At 41.8% G+C, this 19,329-nt stretch overlaps 1 protein-coding gene across 5 annotated transcripts in view; it reads right to left on the bottom strand.

The window, feature by feature from the left end:
• The window catches only part of SLC20A2 (solute carrier family 20 member 2), a 75,602-nt gene that overhangs the window by 38,265 nt on the left and 18,008 nt on the right, over positions 1 to 19,329 (bottom strand). The window contains exon 1 of one of the 5 annotated variants that reach the window (XM_063455791.1): positions 10,527 to 10,616. The exons of the other annotated variants lie outside the window; for them this stretch is intronic. The gene's annotated coding sequence lies outside the window, so the exon portion shown is untranslated. Of the gene's footprint in view, positions 1 to 10,526; positions 10,617 to 19,329 lie in introns of those variants that run through there. 5 annotated transcript variants of the gene reach the window in all.

The following is a 19,329-nucleotide window of genomic DNA, read 5'->3' as shown; positions in this document are numbered from 1 at the left end:
CTTTTCAGAGAAAAGGCAGTGTTTACATTGCCCCTAGGGACACCTCCAAGTGGCCACTCCTTAGATGGCCACTGGACATGCTTCCTTGCTCAGAGGCTGCACAGTAATCAGCCCAGCCGTTCAGTGTCCCCATTCTCTGCATGGAGACGTTGAATTTTCCTCATAGAGATACATTCATTCAATGCATCTCTATGAGGAGGTCCTGATTGGCCAAAACGAAATTTCCCTGAACATCAATTTGAGGGATTCCCTGCTCTGGTGCGTTAGTCTATGTTCAGGGAAGTTTCCCCGAACATAGACATGCGCACCAGAGTAGGGAATCCCCACGACGGCTCGCACTTACGCCTGGTCGTTTGTGCAAGCCGTCGTAAAACAAGTAGGTTGCTAAATATTTTTTTTTTTTTTTTTTTTTTACTTTTTAGCAGCCGGGGGGACTGCCTGACAGCTCAGACAGTCCCCCAGCTGGCAGATCCTAGAGTCCTATTGTGGCGATGTGATCATGGTGATCGCATGGCCCTGGAGGGCCAGAGTTGCTGCAGGGGGACTGCTGGGATCTTTGGCAGTCCCCCCCAACCGTGGATCGCCGGTCCAGGTAAGTCCAAGGCTCCTATTTGCCATGGACGTACTAGATATATCTGCAGTACTTAACGACCGTTTTTTTTTGTCGGACGTACCTAGTATGTCCACGGGATATATATATATCTATATAATTTTATTCTAAGTGTATTTTGATATAAATATATACAAATATCAAAATACAGCTAGAATAAAATTACATATAATTTATTTTTAGGGCCCCTCGGGGTCCTAAATTGGAGAGGGTCAATCTCAGAAGAAGACCGATCGCCGGCGGGGGAACGGTGGCGATCAGTAAGTACATGGGGAGGGAGTGGGAGGGAGAGAGGGTAGGGGTTAATTTTTTTTACATTTATTTATTTTTTTATTTTTATTTTAACGGACTGCCTCGACCCCTTCCGATGCTCTTGCCTACACTGCCGGGCGCCAAGTGCGGCAACCCAGGTGCCCGGCAGTGTGAGGGGGTGTATTCCACAATGCCTCGATATCGAGGCATCGTGCAATACCCATAGACCAGCTTCCAGCGCTCAAATTTACCTAAAGGACCGTGGGGTAAACACTACCAAGCCTCAATAAGCAAACCAGTAACCAACCTCATGCTGATGATTTGCATTAACAATGAAACAGCTGTCCATGAGTGGTTCACTGGTTTTGCATCTTTTCCTTAGTTGTGTTTCAAAGCTGTTGTATACAGCAAACACAGACTCAAAGGAATCCATGTTTAAAATGGAATGAGGCAAAAATGTGATTCTTTGTTGAACTAATTTGCATATGCCCACCCAGAATCTGATTGACTGGTGTATATATAATCTCAGACAGTCCCCTTGCTGGCAGCTCCATAGACTCCTATTGCGGCTATGTGATCATGGTGATCACATGGCCCTGGAGTGCCGAAGAGGTCGGAGCTGCTGCAGGGGCACCGCTGGGCTCTCTGGCAGTCCCCCCGACCGGGATCGCCAGTCCAGGTAAGTAAATGGAGCCTATTTGCCGCAGACGTACGGCAAACTGTAAAAACAAAAAACAAACAAATGATCTCTAGCACTACCTACATAAAGCAATTACACATAAAGTAGATTAGTCAAACTCAGAACTGTATTAAACTGAAATCCAAAAATATTTAGATAAAAATAGTTGAACAGAAAAAAAAACACTTTCCAACTTAGCTTTACTTAGAGCTTGATTATTTTTGCCCCAATTTTGTAGATTTTAATTTACTACAATAGGGTGCTTAGTGTACAACAAGCATGTCAAACTCGTGGCCCACAAGGGTCATCTTTGCGGCCCAGCGAGCCGCGAGTACATGCTGGTGTTGTATCAGAGTAGGCACCTGCTTTCCCCACATTGCAGGTGCCTACTCTAACACTTTCCCGGCCGGGGAGGAGGGGACAGAGGAAGCAGCGAGGGAGCTCAGTGTTCCTGCTCCCCACTGCTCCCTCGCACGCCGTCTGAAGTAAAGCCGGGCGCCGGAATATGACATCATATTCCAGCACCCGGCATCACTAAACCGCGCACGGGAGCAGTGAGGAGCAGGAAGGACCCAAAGGAGATGCCCCACATCGGCTCCATAAGGTAAGGGGCAATAAAGAAAAGTATATATGAGTGTGCAACAATGTGTACGTGTGTGTGTCTGTCACCGAGTATGTGTGTGTGTGTCAGTATGTGTGTCTGTCAGTGAGTATGTGTGTGTCTGTCAGTGAGTATGTGTGTGTCTGTCAGTGAATGTGTGTGTGTCAGTGGGAGGATCAGATTTGGCACAGAGTGGTAGAGGGGGGCTGGGATTTAGTAGACGGGGGTGCTGTGGTTTAGTAGAGGGGGGTGCTAGGGTGGGGGAGTTTATACTGTACTTTTTATAATAAACCTACGTTTCTATGAACATTTAAGTTTTGTTTTTTTTTGCCGGCCCACATAAACTTAAACCTTGTTTGTGTGGCTCGATCCAGACTTTGAGTTTGACATGCTTGGTGTACAACAATGAAACTGACAGACCTGTAACATTTTACTGTGAAAATCTTGCAAATCTTTAAATCCTTCTCATTGATCTCTCTGCTTTTACAGTTGGCCTTACCTTGCAACAGAATGTCCATCAAACGTTCTATTGTGCGGAAAAAAAAAAAAATTCATCTGTACACAAAGTTTGGACTTTATCTTATTGGTGTGTAAAGGTCTGAAATGCAGGTTACTTAAAAGTAGTAGTTAATGAATGTCGAATTATTGATTAGCTAAATACAGTGCAGGTCACCCTGATCCTCTACAGCGTGCTTTCCGAATGAAGTTACTTCAGCTCTCTCGGTGATTGCAAAGGGTTTTTGTCTTTTTTCCCCTATTGGTGTGTAAAAGACGTCACAAGATTAATAAAGTTTGAAATGGCAACATTAATAAACAACTAGAAACGATTACATATAGAGCAAGGTTCCTCTCAGACTAAATGATAAAGCCATTTTCATTGTTTGGATGGCAATACTGGAAGTTAATGTGCTTTAGTCCTTTTCACCGAATGTTGTCATCCAGACAAAAGTTGGTGTTTAGTGAACAACCCGGTATTTAATTTAATATGTGGCTAAAGCTACCAACAGGTTAGGGTTTGCACTGAAAATTAAGATGGTGGGGGTTGTTTGGAATGCCACGGTATTTATATGTCTTGCATTAAACTTGTGTGGAGCTCATTCTTTGAGGGATCGCAACACTCAAACAAGATATAAGGAGTAATGAGTATGATTTGGTCATGTTTGATTCTTTTGCCTTTTAATAAAAAATTACAGCAATTTACCAATTTCACCATGCCTTATTCTCCTATTGAGGATTAAACTCTTAAAGACCAATATCTTGAATTTCACACATTTTAAAATACAACAAAGTCCAACATTAGAAGCATAGAACTGGAATTGGAGTCAAAGAGCACTGAACTGGCACATGATCACGTTCTGTCCAGTGACATACAATTTGTGGCAGGGCACGGTGAGCACATTTGAATCCCAATCCAAGGTTAGGTATCCACTAGTGACCAACACTGAATAGCAATATACAAGACCAAATATCACAGGAAGGGAAAGCTTGGTCAAATATCCAGAGTTTCGAGAAAATCAGACGCACAGAACAATGTAAGCCACATTATGAGGTGCAGACGAAGACAAAAAGCATGCATTAGATAACATAATTAAGTTTAAGCAAGGTTTAATTGCTCTGTTTAATATGGGGTATTTGAGGTGAAAATGAGTTCTAAACCAGACACATCTACTCCAGTCCATAGAAGCATTGTGTTTAAACAATGTACCGCTTAATGAAATAAGCAAGCACATCAAAACTGTTCTTCATAATGCAAAACACTTTGGCTCATTATTTGCCTGATGCTCCGTCACATGTATGTTTGGAGATATGCTGTAAAAAGTGTCCCGGTAATTAGAACTGTCCTTGACAGCAAAGGAAAATCTACAAAAACAACCTTAAAAAATAATTCCAAGAGAAAATATTACAGGAATGCTCCAAACACCTAAAGCACCTTCGCTTTCCAAAGTGTGTTATATGTGAAGAGTGTGTCCTCTTTTTGAAATTTGACAAAAAGTGCAGACTTCTATCAAAATTGTTACTTTTATAAAGACACCCCCCCCCACCCCCACCCCCACCCCCCACAAGAGCAGACTATAATATATAACCAGAAATAATGCTTTCTTCTCCAATCAACTCAACAGAATCGCACAACAAAAGATGTACCTTCAACAAATATGAAGTTAAATAGAGGGGTCATTTACTTCTTGAAGTAAGCCTGACCAAATTATTGTTTAGTACCAACTGGGTACCAAACGGTTTTATGACCGATGGTACAAGTTCTCTTATTCGACTTGCTATAATCATAAACAATTATCTAACATTGGCAGGAAGAAGGGGAGAAATCAACAGAGAAGCCACCGACTGGTAAACACATTTGCATCATTTCTTTTTACATTTTTTTCAATCTGCCCCAACACCTTAAAACAACATAATAAACAAAAAATTAAAAACAATGAATTATAAACTACTGAACATTTAGATGAAAAACATGTGAGGGAGGAGAGAAATGTCTGAAGTAAATGTAAATCTGAAACGCAAAGGTATGTGGGAGCATTTTGGATAAGGGGGAGGGGGGAGTTTTCCAGCATGCTGTATTTGAAGTTTGCTTTCAGGTAAAAGCGGTGTGTGGGCAAAAAAAATAAATTCAAAAGTAAGGCATCACTATAAAACACAAAACAAAACCCCCCAAAAACAATTGTTTAACAAAATGAAGACAGGAAGGAGGTTTAAATAAAAACATCACTCAATTCTGCTTTGACCAGTTGTTAATGGAGTTAGTTAATCTGGGTATTTTTTTAAATCTATTTTAGTATGTGGAAGCCTTTCCACAGGACATTTTTTTAATGATTACAGTCTCACAAGTCGCAGGGCTGATACCATGAACAGTTTTTACTGCGAAAACAGCAAGCTGGGTTGAAGGTGCAAACAAAGCGGTATATATAAATAGCTCGGCAATTTGATCATTTCAGCTCAGGTATAACAGGCAGCTTGGTACAGTGAAAGCTAAATTATTCCCAGTAATCAGTTCCTGGCATGACAAGAATATAAATTCATAAAAATAAAAAGAGCTTAATAGATCTGTTCCTTCAATTCAGGCCTATGCAGTGTATCACTCATGAGAAAAGAAATATATATAAAAAGAGAAAGCATAGTTCGTTCCCAGGGTGTATTTGATTTACCGTAAATTACCTGTCCGTAAAAATCGATTTAAATCACGATTTTGAAATGTAAACACTCATTCTTGCTGGTAGTTAAATCTTTGTAACCAGATGAAGATTTCATATTTAAAATAATAACCTGCCTGAGAACTGATCTTAATTTAATAAGTTAATCACTCATTTTGGAGAATTGCAAAAACTGTTTTATTTAACATAAATAATAAAAAGAAATGTATGCTATATAATGTTATTTGCTTAAATCATCCGTGTTTTAACAGAAATAATGAAACAAAATAGATTTTTTTTTTTTTTGTGAATACATGAACTGGGTCTACATGAAAAACTTAAAACACGTTATTTGCGTTCCTACTTTATCGGGCCCCAACCAATTTTTCAATTTAGAATTAACAAGTCCAAAAGGAAGAGATTATTCTTATTATGTAGCAGAAGAGGCTACTGCTGTTAAAAGTGAAATCTATACTTCAACAAATTTAAAATCCAAGGTTCCACCACTAGTGTGACTTTATTTGAAACATCAAACATATTTCTTTAATTTTATTATAGTGGACACTAGAGATGGGCGATTCCTGGATATCCATGTCTTGGTAACTTTCTCAGGACTTATGGTTTGACCCATATATTGGATACAGACAATGGTTTGTGAGAAAATTAGCTGAAGACAGTGCTTGTCCCAATCCTTTTTTTTATAGCTTGTATGTTAAAGGAACACTATAGTCACCTAAATTACTTTAGCTAAATAAAGCAGTTTTAGTGTATAGATCATTCCCCTGCAATTTCACTGCTCAATTCACTGTCATTTAGGAGTTAAATCACTTTGTTTCTGTTTATGCAGCCCTAGCCACACCTCCCCTGGCTATGATTGACAGAGCCTGCATGGAGAAAAAAAACCTGGTTTCACTTTCAAACAGATGTAATTTACCTTAAATAATTGTATCTCAATCTCTAAATTGAACTTTAATCATCACATACAGGAGGCTCTTGCATGGTCTAGCACGCTATTAACATAGCAGGGGATAAGAAAATCTTAATTAAACAGAACTTGCAATAAAGAAAGTCTAAATAGGGCTCTCTTTACAGGAAGTGTTTATGGAAAGCTGTGCAAGTCACATGCAGGGAGGTGTGACTAGGGTTCATAAACAAAGGGATTTAACTCCTAAATGGCAGAGGATTGAGCAGTGAGGCTGCAGGGGCATGTTCTATACACCAAAACTGCTTCCCAAGCTAAAGTTGTTTAGGTGACTATAGTGTCCCTTTAATTCTGTCAGTGACAGCAGGTCATTAATATAAAAAGTTGATTAAAACAAATGTTTTAACCATAAATTTTAACTCTTCAAAATGTTTCATTTAATATATTGGAAATTATATACTCTCCTTAAAACATTTTGCCAATTGTGTATAAACATCAAAAATCAGAAATATTCTCTGAGACTTATAAAACACTATAAAGGGACATACTGTAGTGGTTACTGTGCTGTGAGTTCCATGGCGAATCATTTCTCCCTCAAATTTAAGTAGTCCAATCGTTTACTGTTTGATTTTATTTAGATCTAGGTGAGCTGGGCGCCATGCAATACTTCTCTCGGCAGCCAGAAGCTCTCTTCACTGAGCTAACCCAAAATGAGCAGTGCTTAGCTCATAGTTACGCAAAAACTCTAGTGTCACCCCAAAAAAAAAAAAGCTACGAACCCCGGATTAAATAGGTACTATAGTCGTGAGTAGATTTACTGCTGCTGTTAAACTAACCACCGATTTCTCAAAAATATATATATTTTTTAAATATTTAATGTTCATATTTCTGTTCATGTATTACCGTATATACTCGAGTATAAGCCGAGTTTTTCAGCCCATTTTTTGGGCTGAAAAACCCCAACTCGGCTTATACTCGAGTCAAGGTCTGTATTATGGCAATTTGCATTGCCATAATACAGACTGGGGGGAGAGGGGGGCTGGCAGAGCTGTAACTTACCTGTTCTGCAGCTCCTGTCAGCTCTCTCCTCCTCTGCGCCGTCCGTTCTGCTCTTCTGTCAGCTCACACTGGAAGTCTCGCGAGAGCCGCGGCTCTCGCGAGACTTCCAGTGTAAGCTGACAGAAGAGCAGAACGGACGGCGCAGAGGAGGAGAGAGCTGACAGGAGCTGCAGAACAGGTAAGTTACAGCTCTGCCAGCCCCCCTCTCCCCCCCACTGAACTGCCACTGGACCACCAGGGAAGGAGAGCCCCCCTCCCTGCCATATATCAAGCAGGGAGGGGGGACGAAAAAAAAAATATATAAATAAAAATAAATAATAAAAAAATAATAATACTAATAAAAAATTAATAATACAAAAAAAAAGGGGTATAAGGACCACTATGGGAGGGAGGGGGGGGGGTATAAGGACCACTATGGGAGGGAGGGGGGGTATATGGACCACTATGGGAGGGATGGGGGGGGGGATAAGGAACACTATGGGAGGGAGAAGGGGGATAAGGACCACTATGGGAGGGAGGGGGGTATAAGGACCGCTATGGGAGGGAGGGGGGTATAAGGACCCCTATGGGAGGGAGGGGGGTATAAGGACCACTATGGGAGGGAGGGGGGATAAGGACCACTATGGGAGGGAGGGGGGGATAAGGACCACTATTGGAGGGAGGGGGGGGGATAAGGACCACTATGGGAGGGAGGGGGGGATAAGGACCACTATTGGAGGGAGGGGGGGGATAAGGACCACTATGGGAGGGAGGGGTGGGATAAGGACCACTATGGGAGGGAGGGGGGGTATAAGGACCACTATGGGAGGGAGGGGGGGGGGGGTATATGGACCACTATGGGAGGGAGGGGGGGGTATATGGACCACTATGGGAGGGAGAAGGGGGATAAGGACCACTATGAGAGGGAGGGGGTGGGATAAGGACCACTATGGGAGGGGAGGGGGAAGTAAGGACCTCTAGGGGAGGGGAGGGTAAGGACCACTAGGGGAGGGGTGAGTCAGGACCACTGGGGGGGGGTGAAGGAACACGGGGGTGGGGAGGTAAGGACCAATAAGGGAGGAGGAGGGGAAGTCAGGACATATGGGGGGGGAGGGGGCGGCAAATTTTTTTTTGCCTACGGCGGCAAATATCCTTGCACCGGCCCTGCACACGCTGCATTCACACACTGCATTCATGCACACACACACGCTGCACTCATACACACACGCTGCACTCATACACACACACATACGCACACACTGCATTCATTATACACACACTGTAAATAAATATTCAATTAATATATTTTTTTTAGGATCTAATTTTATTTAGAAATTTACCAGTAGCTGCTGCATTTCCCACCCTAGTCTTATACTCGAGTCAATAAGTTTTCCCAGTTTTTTGGGATAAAATTAGGGGCCTCGGCTTATATTCGGGTCGGCTTATACTCGAGTATATACGGTACTTTACCTAAAAGCAACAAAAACCTGATTATAAGTGTCACAATATGTGAGCTCAATGGTTGAAAGGAACACTATAGTGTCAGGAATACAAAACTGTCTGCGTCCGCCTTCCCCTCCACCCTCCCCGGCTGGCAAATAAAGTGGGGAAAAACAAAACTTCCCCCCAACTTACGCGATTCCAGCGTCGAGGTTCCATTAATGTCACTGAGATCAGTCAACCTAAAGCGCATACATGCGCGGCAAGTGACACGGACACATTAGTCCTTCCTCATAGGAAATCAATACTTTTCTATAGGGTTCGCGCAAAACGGAAAGATGTCCAGCGTTGTTTCAACGAGTTAAACTCAATTTTTAAAAAATCTAGGAAGCACCTCTAGTACATGTCTGGGAGATGTCTAGTACATGTCTCTTTAAGAGGCTCTTTCTTACACTACTAAAGTGATTGACAACATGGTATTTTATTTAGTAAAACCCAAACTCTAATGAATTGAAAACAAAACTGCAAGATCTAAGCCTCAGCTGCTGATTTGGGAAAATATCCATAGCTTGGCTATTTTACCTATTGATTTTGAATTCACCACAAATTGGTGTTTACTGTAGAAACCCCTATATAGTGTTTCTCTGTTCTTTAAATCCAATAACTTTTTACATTGGGCTTAATATGGAGGACGCTTATGATAGTGGAACAGTATTCATTTCTTTCACCTCTGTTTTGTTCAGGACTTGTCATAAACCAGATTTTCTTTTTTTAAGCCTCTGAAGACACAATATCAGCAGTCTTGCCAAGCAGCGTGGAAAAACTAACTTCAGATGCTAAAATGATCAATGCGTGAAAGAAAAACAGCACATAATTCCTCATTAGACTCACAAGAGGGGAACACTTATCTCACTGTTGCTGTTTATGTACCAAACAAGACCATGCCAGCATGGGATAGAAGGAAGGAGTGTGCCTATGCAAAATCGTATTCCAAGCAAGTGATTCCTCTACCTTTTAGTCACAGTGCACAGAAGTCATAATGTGTTATGCGTTTCACTGTACTGGGCCGTTGGGAAAATGTCCCATTGTTTTAAAGTCTCCACACAGGCTGTCTCTGGTATCTTTTCAGTTGAAGCTTGTTGAAGGTGTGTTTAATCATTACATGTTCTGTCTCGTTTCTTTTTTTTTGTCTGTTAGAGGAATTTTTTTTTTTTAATCATTTTGAGTCTATAGAACAGTACGTAAATAAAAACTATAATACAAATATTATGACCTAAACAGATAATGTATAGTATATAGCTAGGTAGAGAGACAGCAGCTGTAACAAAAGTTAACAAAAATACATCATTTTTTTTAATAAAAATCTCAATTTCCACAATGCAATCAGCACACCAATAAAAGCTGTCTTAGGATTTGTCTTATATACAAATGTTTATTTCCTGTAATAAAGATAAGCCTGCACTGACTGCAAATGTACAAGCGCCTTCAAGATAAACTAAGCAAATACTAAAGTGGTGACTAGGTTTCTCACTCTAATACAGCCATTCCTTATTCGTACAAAACACTGCAACAATGCAAAAGAATAACAAAAGGCTCGGATTGATAAACAGTTAAAAATCTGATCATCTGTGCTCCAGAACCTTATATATCAAAGATAAAAATACAAATACGTTTTTTAAAAATAGAATAAAAATTAAATAAATTCAGCCAGCTTTGTACTACAAAATAAATAAAATAAATCGAACCCCAGACAAAAGAACAAATAAAACATTTAAAAGGGAAAGATAATATTAGAAAATAATCTATTATTGTCTATCGATATTTGCAAACAAGAAAATTACCTTGGAGCACTTAATCTGTTCTTGCACGAAGACCAGGCCTGCTCTTGAAAAATAAAAAAAATCAGTCTAGAAAAAAGTTATTCTCTGCTCCTAAGAGCAGCTGTTCTATATCCAGGCAAAGGCATCCAAGTAGGACAACATAAATAACATCATGGCAATGGGGGTGGTTATTTAAAGGCAGATCACTTTGACATCTACCCAACCTAAAATTTCGCTCCCCCAGAATAAAAAAAAAAAAAAAAAAAAAAAAAACACGTCTCCACACCCTCTGCTGTCAGTCAAAAGTATAACAATTTCTTTACACTGCAGGGCTGCCGTCAAGCTATGACCAATCCTCTTAACACACAGTTTGGCTACAGGGGAAATAGACTACAAATGGTGATGAAGCAATAATAAAATGTGATTTTAATACCTACAAGCTATTAACATTGTACATCAGCATAACTATTTCTCATATACGGTGCAGAGGTACTGGTATATCTTTAAAAAAATCTCGTGTTAACATACTTTAACAGTGCAATGCCAGTGAGGTGGTTTTGGTTTATTTTGCATACTTATACAGGACGTTGAAATCTGTTCATGCATTATTATTATGTATAGTACCATCTTTAATTTCCTTCAATGGGAATTGTGACATAAGGGAATAATGGACATGAAGAGCGTAAAGCATGATTATATGTGCACTAATACAAACTTTGCTTAGTCATCAGGAAAATTACATATGATGTTTAGAAAGAGTTTTCACTCAATTTTAGTTCATATTATTGATTGAAAACTCATCAGTTCACCAAGTGATTTGCTGTGAAAAGAAAATTAAAACGATGACTCCCAGCCAGCTGGTTAGAGGTGAAGAGTTTATAGTACACTGAGTCCAAGTGAGAATGACACATAGGTTTTCCATAAGAGGTATAATTATATGAAAACAGACAGAGAAAATAAGCTTGGGGTACAACACGTGGAAATAAAAGTGGCAGGGAGAATATAATGGCAGAGACACTGGGGAGAGCTGGGAAAGAAGAATACAATGGAGAGTACGAAGAATCAAGATGGTGCATGGCTTTAAAAGCAGCAGAAAGTAAAAAAATAAAAATATTAAAGCGGCACTGTCATGCTGAATCACGTTTTTTTTTTTAACCCCCCTCCCACCTCCACTACATCCAATTGACCCACTAGTCACCCCCAAATACCCCTAAGCCCCCCAGATTACCTCTTTTTAAATCTGTATCTTCTGCCCCAATCTATATTCAGGGCGCCGCCATCTTTGTGTCGGTAGGTGAAGTCCCTGAGGGACATGTCATCTGCCCACACTAGACAGACTGTAAGATTCCCGCACATGCCCAGTGAAACACCTGGACATGCGAACGGGAACTTCATCTATTCATTCATTCATCAGACAGACAAATAAATTGAAAAAAATCAGCTGAACAAACTAACCTGTGGCTGCTCACTGTTGAAAAAAAATTACATAAATTACAATAAGGGGGGGGGGGGGGGGCGGACCTATTGACCTCCCTCCCTCCCCCACCCTGAGCGGCGGGTGGGGGCCATGAAGATAATGAGGGGGGGGGGGGGGACCTACTGTTCTCCCCCCCAGGGGCCATAATGATAATGAAGTGGGAGGGACCTACTGTCGTCCCCCCCTGGCCCCCACCCCTGAGCGGTGGTTGGGGGCCCAAAATAAAGAGAGGGGGGGACCTACTGTCCTCCCCCCCAGCCCCCACCCCTGAGCGGTGGGTGGGGGCCCTAATAAAACAATAAGGGGGGGACACCTACTGTCCTCCCCCCCTGCGCGGTGAGTGGGGGCCCTAATAAAACAATAAGGGGGGGCCTACTGTAAATAAAGATAGGGGGGACCTACTGTCCTCCCCCCCCCCGGCCCCCCACCCCTGAGCGGCGGGTGGGGGCCCTAAATGAAAATCCCCCCCAACCAATCAAGGTGACTAGGGGTCCCAAGCCCCTAGTCACCCCCCCCCCCCCACCCAAAACAAACTATCCCCTACCTACCCCCCTCACCCTAAAAATAGTGAGAGGGGAATAAAATAACTAACCTGTAGCCATTTGAAGTCTTCTTTTTTCTAAAATCTTCTTTCTTCAGCCCCCAAAAAGGCCAAATAAAAATCCATCATACCCGTCGCACTTTAAAAAAAAAAAAATCCTTGTTCGCCCTTCGAGGGCACGCCGCGTCCTGAGCTCCGCAGGGCGTGTCAAGGCTTATAAAGCCTTGCCCCACCCTGCAATTAGGCTTAGAACACTCCGATTGGTTGGTTTAAGTCAATCAGAGTGCTCTGTGTCATTTTACACAGCGTGGGAAAGTTCTTTTGAATTTTCCCACGCTGTGTAAAATGACACAGAGCACTCTGATTGGCTTAAACCAACCAATCAGTGTTCTAAGCCTAATTGCAGGGTGGGGCAAGGCTTTATAAGCCTTGACCCGCCCTGCGGAGCTCCGTTCGCGGCGTGCCCTCAAAGGGTGAACAAGGATTCATTTTTTTGTTTTGTTTTATTATTTTTTTTGTTTTATTTTTTAAGTGCGACGGGTATGATGGATTTTTATTTGGCCTTTTTGGGGGCTGAAGAAAGAAGATTTTAGAAAAAAGACGTCAAATGGCTACAGGTTAGTTATTTTATTCCCCCCTCACTATTTTTAGGGTGAGGGGGGTAGGTAGGGGATAGTTTGTTTTGGGTGGGGGGTGACTAGGGGCTTGGGACCCCCAGTCACCTTGATTGGGGGGGTGTGTTTCATTTAGGGCCCCCACCCACCGCTCAGGGGTGGGGGCGAGGACAGTAGGACCCCCACCCCCATATCTTTATTTAGGGCCCCCACCCACCGCTCAGGGGTGGGGGCCAGGGGGGAGGACAGTAGGTCCCCCCTTATTGTTTTATTAGGGGCCCCACCCACCGCTCAGGGGTGGGAGGACAGTAGGTCCCCCCCATATCTTTATTTAGGGCCCCCACCCACCGCTCAGGGGTGGGGGCCGAGGGGGGGAGGACAGTAGGTCCCACCCTTATTGTTTTATTAGGGCCCCCACCCACCGCGCAGGGGTGGGGGCCAGGACAGTAGGTGTCCCCCCCCCCATCTTTATTTAGGGCCCCCACCCACCGCGCAGGGGTGGGGGGTTATTAGGTTTTTTTACAGTGAGCAGCTATAGGCTGCTCACTGCTTACTACACATGCCATATTATTTACTATTATTAACTAATATTATATTATTATTTACTAATACTAAGTAATCTTTACTTAGTATTAGTAAATTTGGCTGAAAGACCAATTTAGGTCTTTCAGCCTTTTAGTAGATAGCTCCCTGATACCGTGGGAATTAGGGAGTTATCTACTAAGCGGCTGCAAGATGCAGTCGAGGCAATGAATAGGATCGGAGTTTCATTCATTAGAATGAAATTCCGATACGAACAAAGTGCCGAATTGCGTTCTAAAAGAAACGAACATACTGTTCTCATTCAGTTAGAACGCAATTCGGCAGTTTCATCTAAAATGACAGGAAGCATCGCGGGAACACAGAGGAAAGGTAAGGATTATGGGAAAATTGCTCTGACCAGCGGAAATGAAGCACACTTTGCTCCTCCGCTGGTCAGAGCTGGTCAAGCGGAGGAATCCTCCATAAGGCAAAGAGTCCCTACTTTGTCTTATGATTTTAAAGAAAACTAAAGAAGACAGGAAGAAAAAAATTACAGATCTCGAGAGAGGGGGAGAAGAGGAAGAGATTGAAGAAAGGTAAGTTCGGCATGACAGTGCCGCTTTAAAATTGCACCTGTAATGAGGTGAACATACCTCCCAAGTGTCTCTATTTAGGATGGACACTCCCTATTTTGGGCACATATCCCTTTGCTACCCCTTTTCTATCCTAATGTCCCTCTTTTCTTGGACCTCCATATTGTTGGTGTGTCTAAGTGTATAACAAAGCTCCATAGCAATAATATGCACAGTAATGTGTCTTATCTACAATAAATGTGTTTAGCAATCAGTATATATAAGATACATTGTTCTGGTTATAAACTACATTTTAGTTAAATCGATTGTCATCAGCAGGTCACCAAAATTGTCTCAAAATAGTCCCAGCCCTGGAAAGGATCACAGTAAACTATGATGCGAAAATGCAACCAGCTTCAATAGAAGAATGAAAATACTGTGCATGTATTCTACAGACATTGCTTTCAAAGCTGTTTTTCAAACACAAACTGCCCTAAGGAATCTGCCACAAAGTAGAGTAGTTCTGAATAGAATGCTTGTTCCAGCACTTAAGTTCTCAATGAAATGATCAAAAAATTGTAAGAAAAGGGCACGTGAGCATTCACCCTCCCTCACATATCATGTGTACTCAACATATGAGCTACAATAAACAGATTCTGTGTACAGCTGCAAAGTACCATTACAGGGACACTAACACACACACACAATTTAACAAGAAACATACATGCATTTAATGGTGTTTTTTTAATTGGAGGTACATCAAAAAGCAGCTCGCATAATGAGCAGATTTGCAGTCTGCCGCCTTGAAAGCCTTCTGTTTCTAACCCAACCCCGACTTTATATGGCTGTCCAATTGCAGACTTCTCAATGCAGCTCAATGACACGTCTTTGCAAGGCAGGTGCATCGGAGTATTTTCCTGCCTCTTGAAATTAGCTCTCCTGAGCTAAATAACCAGGAACGAACAGTGTGTATAACAAGGTTAATTTCTATTGGAATACACACTTTTCTAAAATAAAAACTAAAAAAGACACTCTTCACACAAAGCATTTCAGTAGGCAAAGGTGCTCGAGTTGTTTGGAGTGTTCCTTGAATTGTTAAAGAGTTAAAGTAGGGTCACAGGAAACATTTATGTTCCCAGGGCTCTTATCTCCCCATAAAATCAACACATCCTCTCCGTAAAAAAAACAAACCCAAAAGAACAACCTCAAAAACTATTTTATGGAAAAGAAACATGCCAGTGTGTGGGAATCATAGGGAGACACCAAATGAGATCTACACTAGCATCCAGCCACAATTGTGTGGTTTAGTTAATTATGCACAGAAACAAGTCACCTGCAACTGAGTCACCATAATCTGAGTATTAACTGGTCAAAAGGCTTTACTGTTAATGCTTGTGCACAATAGTTAGTTGTATTTTTTATTCTTTCTTCATTTTTAAATAAAAAAAGTAGCAAAACCTCTCCCAATTTCAAATAAATACATAACATCCTATTTAAAATAGATCTGCTTCAATAACGTATCATTGTAAACAATAACCCTAAAAAAAATATATAAAATAACCAAATTATTAGTAGGAAAAAGAAGAGACCAAAAAAAATAAAAAGGTTAGAAATCCAATTATTCCACAATAGTTATAAATTGACTATCTCAATATTGAGGAGGCTAATATTTATTTAGATAAATGAAAGGTAGGTTAATTAAGCAAACAGTGATTTGTTAAGATTTCAGTGAAAATAAAGTAAAATATGTATTAAATTAAATAAGTTCTTCAATTAAAGGCACACTATAATCACCCAGGCCACTTCATCTTAATGAAGTGGTCTGGGTGAAGTGTCCCTGTACTTTTAATCCTGCAATGTAAAACATTGCAGTTTTTGAGAAACTGCAATGTTTGCTTTGCAGGGATTAGTCTACTTCTAGTGGTTGTCACTAGAGGCCCATCTGCTGCACTGACCGAGTAAAACCTGGTCACGTGATTTAGAAGCCCCAGAGGAAAGCATGGATTCAATGGTTTCCTATGCGTAAGTTTGAATGCTCATGCATTATGTCCCAACTGCTGCACCATGAGGTGCCGAGGATTGGAGATCAGTGGAAAGACCATGCCTCCTCCGTGACATCGCGGGAGGCAGAGAGGTGAGAAACGCAGAGGGAGTCTCCGTATTATTGCCTATATCAGAAAATTCTGTTTTCAAACAATTCAATATTTACTGAATAAACCCTTTGAAAGATATCTTTATATAAAAATCCATTTGAAGTGTCCCTTCAGATGTCAGAAAATGTCAACTCTGAATAAGTAAATTAAAATACGAATTCATTGGTATAGAGATGTTGATCTGAGCTATGAGTAACTAGAAAATATACTGAGTAGTCACCTGTGCAATTGAAATTTAAATTTTATGCTTCGCTCTTATCTGGAATCTGTGGCTTTCAAAGTGTATCTGTCATGCCCAGCAGAACTTGGCTTTATATAAAAAGATTAAAAATTTTTTTATTATTTCTTTAGCAGAAAAGTTAGCACATTAATAGATTTGTAGTTCAAGTCACTTGCCTGTATGTCAAATAGTAGGTTATCACTGAGCTTGACAAATTTACTTTGTATCTAGGAGCCAGTTAAAAAAAATAGAAGCCAGTTTTTTTTTTTTTGTTTTCTTTAACCCCTTAAGGACCAAACTTTTGGAATAAAAGGGAATCATGACATGTCACACATGTCATGTGTCCTTAAGGGGTTAAACTAGCAAAGCATTATTTTTAACACAAATAACAGATCCTAAAGGGACACGATCGTCATCAGAACCACTACAGTTTAATGTTGTGGTTCTAGAGTGTATAGCCTGCCCCTGCAGGCTTTTTAATGAAAGCACAGCATTTTCAGAATAAAGGTAGTGTTTACATTGCTGCCTAGTAACACTTCTAGTGGTAGTCCCTCAGACTAGGGATGCACCGAAATTTCGGCCGAAAATTGACCTATCCCGTTTCGGCTGAAAACTGGTAAAATTTGCCGAAATTTGAAGAAGAAAAAAATTTTTTTTTTTTTGTAGTGCATAGTTTAACAGACATGCTTGCATTAACAATTCAGATGATTATATATCACAATGAAAGATAGTAATGATAACATGAAAAGTCAAGAATACTGCACTTGGGACGGCGGGGGGGAGAACACTATGGGACAGGCGAAGGGGAGGGGAGAAGAACACTATGGGACAGGCGAAGGGGAGGGGAGAAGAACACTATGGGACAGGCGAAGGGGAGGGGAGAAGAACACTATAGGATAGGGGAGGGAGGGGAGAAGAACACTATAGGATAGGGGAGGGAGGGGAGAAGAACACTATAGGATAGGGGAGGGAGGGGTGAAGAACACTATAGGATAGGGGAGGGAGGGGAGAAGAACACTATAGGATAGGGGAGGGAGGGGAGAAGAACACTATAGGATAGGGGAGGGAGGGGAGAAGAACACTATAGGATAGGGGAGGGAGGGGAGAAGAACACTATAGGATAGGGGAGGGAGGGGAGAAGAACACTATAGGATAGGGGAGGGAGGGGAGAAGAACACTATAGGATAGGGGAGGGAGGGGAGAAGAACACTATAGGATAGGGGAGGGAGGGGAGAAGAACACTATAGGATAGGGGAGGGAGGGGAGAAGAACACTATAGGATAGGGGATGAGGGGAGAAAGAGCACTATGGCACTGGGGAGGAGGGGGGAAAGAGCACTATGGGACTGGGGAGGAGGGGGGAAAGAGCACTATGGGACTGGGGAGGAGGGGGGAAAGAGCACTATGGGACTGGGGAGGAGGGGGGAAAGAGCACTATGGGACTGGGGAGGAGGGGGGAAAGAGCACTATGGGACTGGGGAGGAGGGGGGAAAGAGCACTATGGGACTGGGGAGGAGGGGGGAAAGAGCACTATGGGACTGGGGAGGAGGGGGGAAAGAGCACTATGGGACTGGGGAGGAGGGGGGAAAGAGCACTATGGGACTGGGGAGGAGGGGGGAAAGAGCACTATGGGACTGGGGAGGAGGGGGGAAAGAGCACTATGGGACTGGGGAGGAGGGGGGAAAGAGCACTATGGGACTGGGGAGGAGGGGGGAAAGAGCACTATGGGACTGGGGAGGAGGAGGGAAAGAGCACTATGGAACTGGGGAGGAGGGGGGAAAGAGCACTTTGGGACTGGGGAGGAGAGAACACAAAAAAAAAGAGGGAGGGGAGAGGAACTTTAAAGGGAGGGACCACTAAAAGAGAAGGGAGAAGGTAAGTTTTCCATATTGGATTAATATTAAAAAGTCTAATATTAATAAAGTTATAGGAAAAAAAAAAGCTTTTTTTTTTTTTTTAATCATTTGGGGGGAAAAAAAATCATTTTCGGTTTTCGGCCACAGGCATCCTGAATTTTCGGTTTCGGTTGCGGCCCAGAATTTTAATTTCAGTGCATCCTTAACTTTGTGCTTCTTAGTCCAGTGCTCTGTATGGAGGTGCTGAATGTTCCCCATAGAGTTGAATTCATTCAATGCACCACTATGAGGAGATGCTGATTGGCGAAGTTCAGTGTTTTGCTGCGCACGTGCATCAGCCTCCAAATGCTTTACAATGGGAACGCTTTGGATTGGCTGAGATCATCAAGATTAGAATTTGGTGTAAACCATAACCACTAATTTGTCTTGCCGTGTGCAACTGACACTTTATAATGTATTGGTATGAGAAAAATAAATACAATTTTTATACATATCCATTTATGTCCACAGGCCTCATATTTTCGAAAGCTTGTTTCTACCAGAATAATTCACCAGTGATTTCAGTTTACTTCAATGGTTTGCACAGTCCACATATTTCCTTGAAACAAATTGGTGAGAGGTAATGGGAGGTTTATAGTAAGTGTATGATCACATATTTACTAAAACTGTGAGATAGTTTAAAGAAACACTAAAGCGTTAGGAATACAATTGTGTCTGTACAGGTGCCAGACCCCAACTTGTAAGGAGTAAAACCATAGTTTTACTTACCTTTTCTCCCTCTCGCAGGGACGGTCAAGATTGATGATCTCAACCAAAGTAATGTTTTCTCATAGGAAAGTATTAGAAGGCTAGTGCACATGCGCAAAAGTG

This window comes from Pelobates fuscus, chromosome 5 (genome assembly GCF_036172605.1).
Source record: "Pelobates fuscus isolate aPelFus1 chromosome 5, aPelFus1.pri, whole genome shotgun sequence".
NCBI lineage: Eukaryota > Metazoa > Chordata > Amphibia > Anura > Pelobatidae > Pelobates > Pelobates fuscus.
Note: the sequence above shows the minus strand (reverse complement) of the source record. Positions and strands in the feature narration are given on the sequence as shown.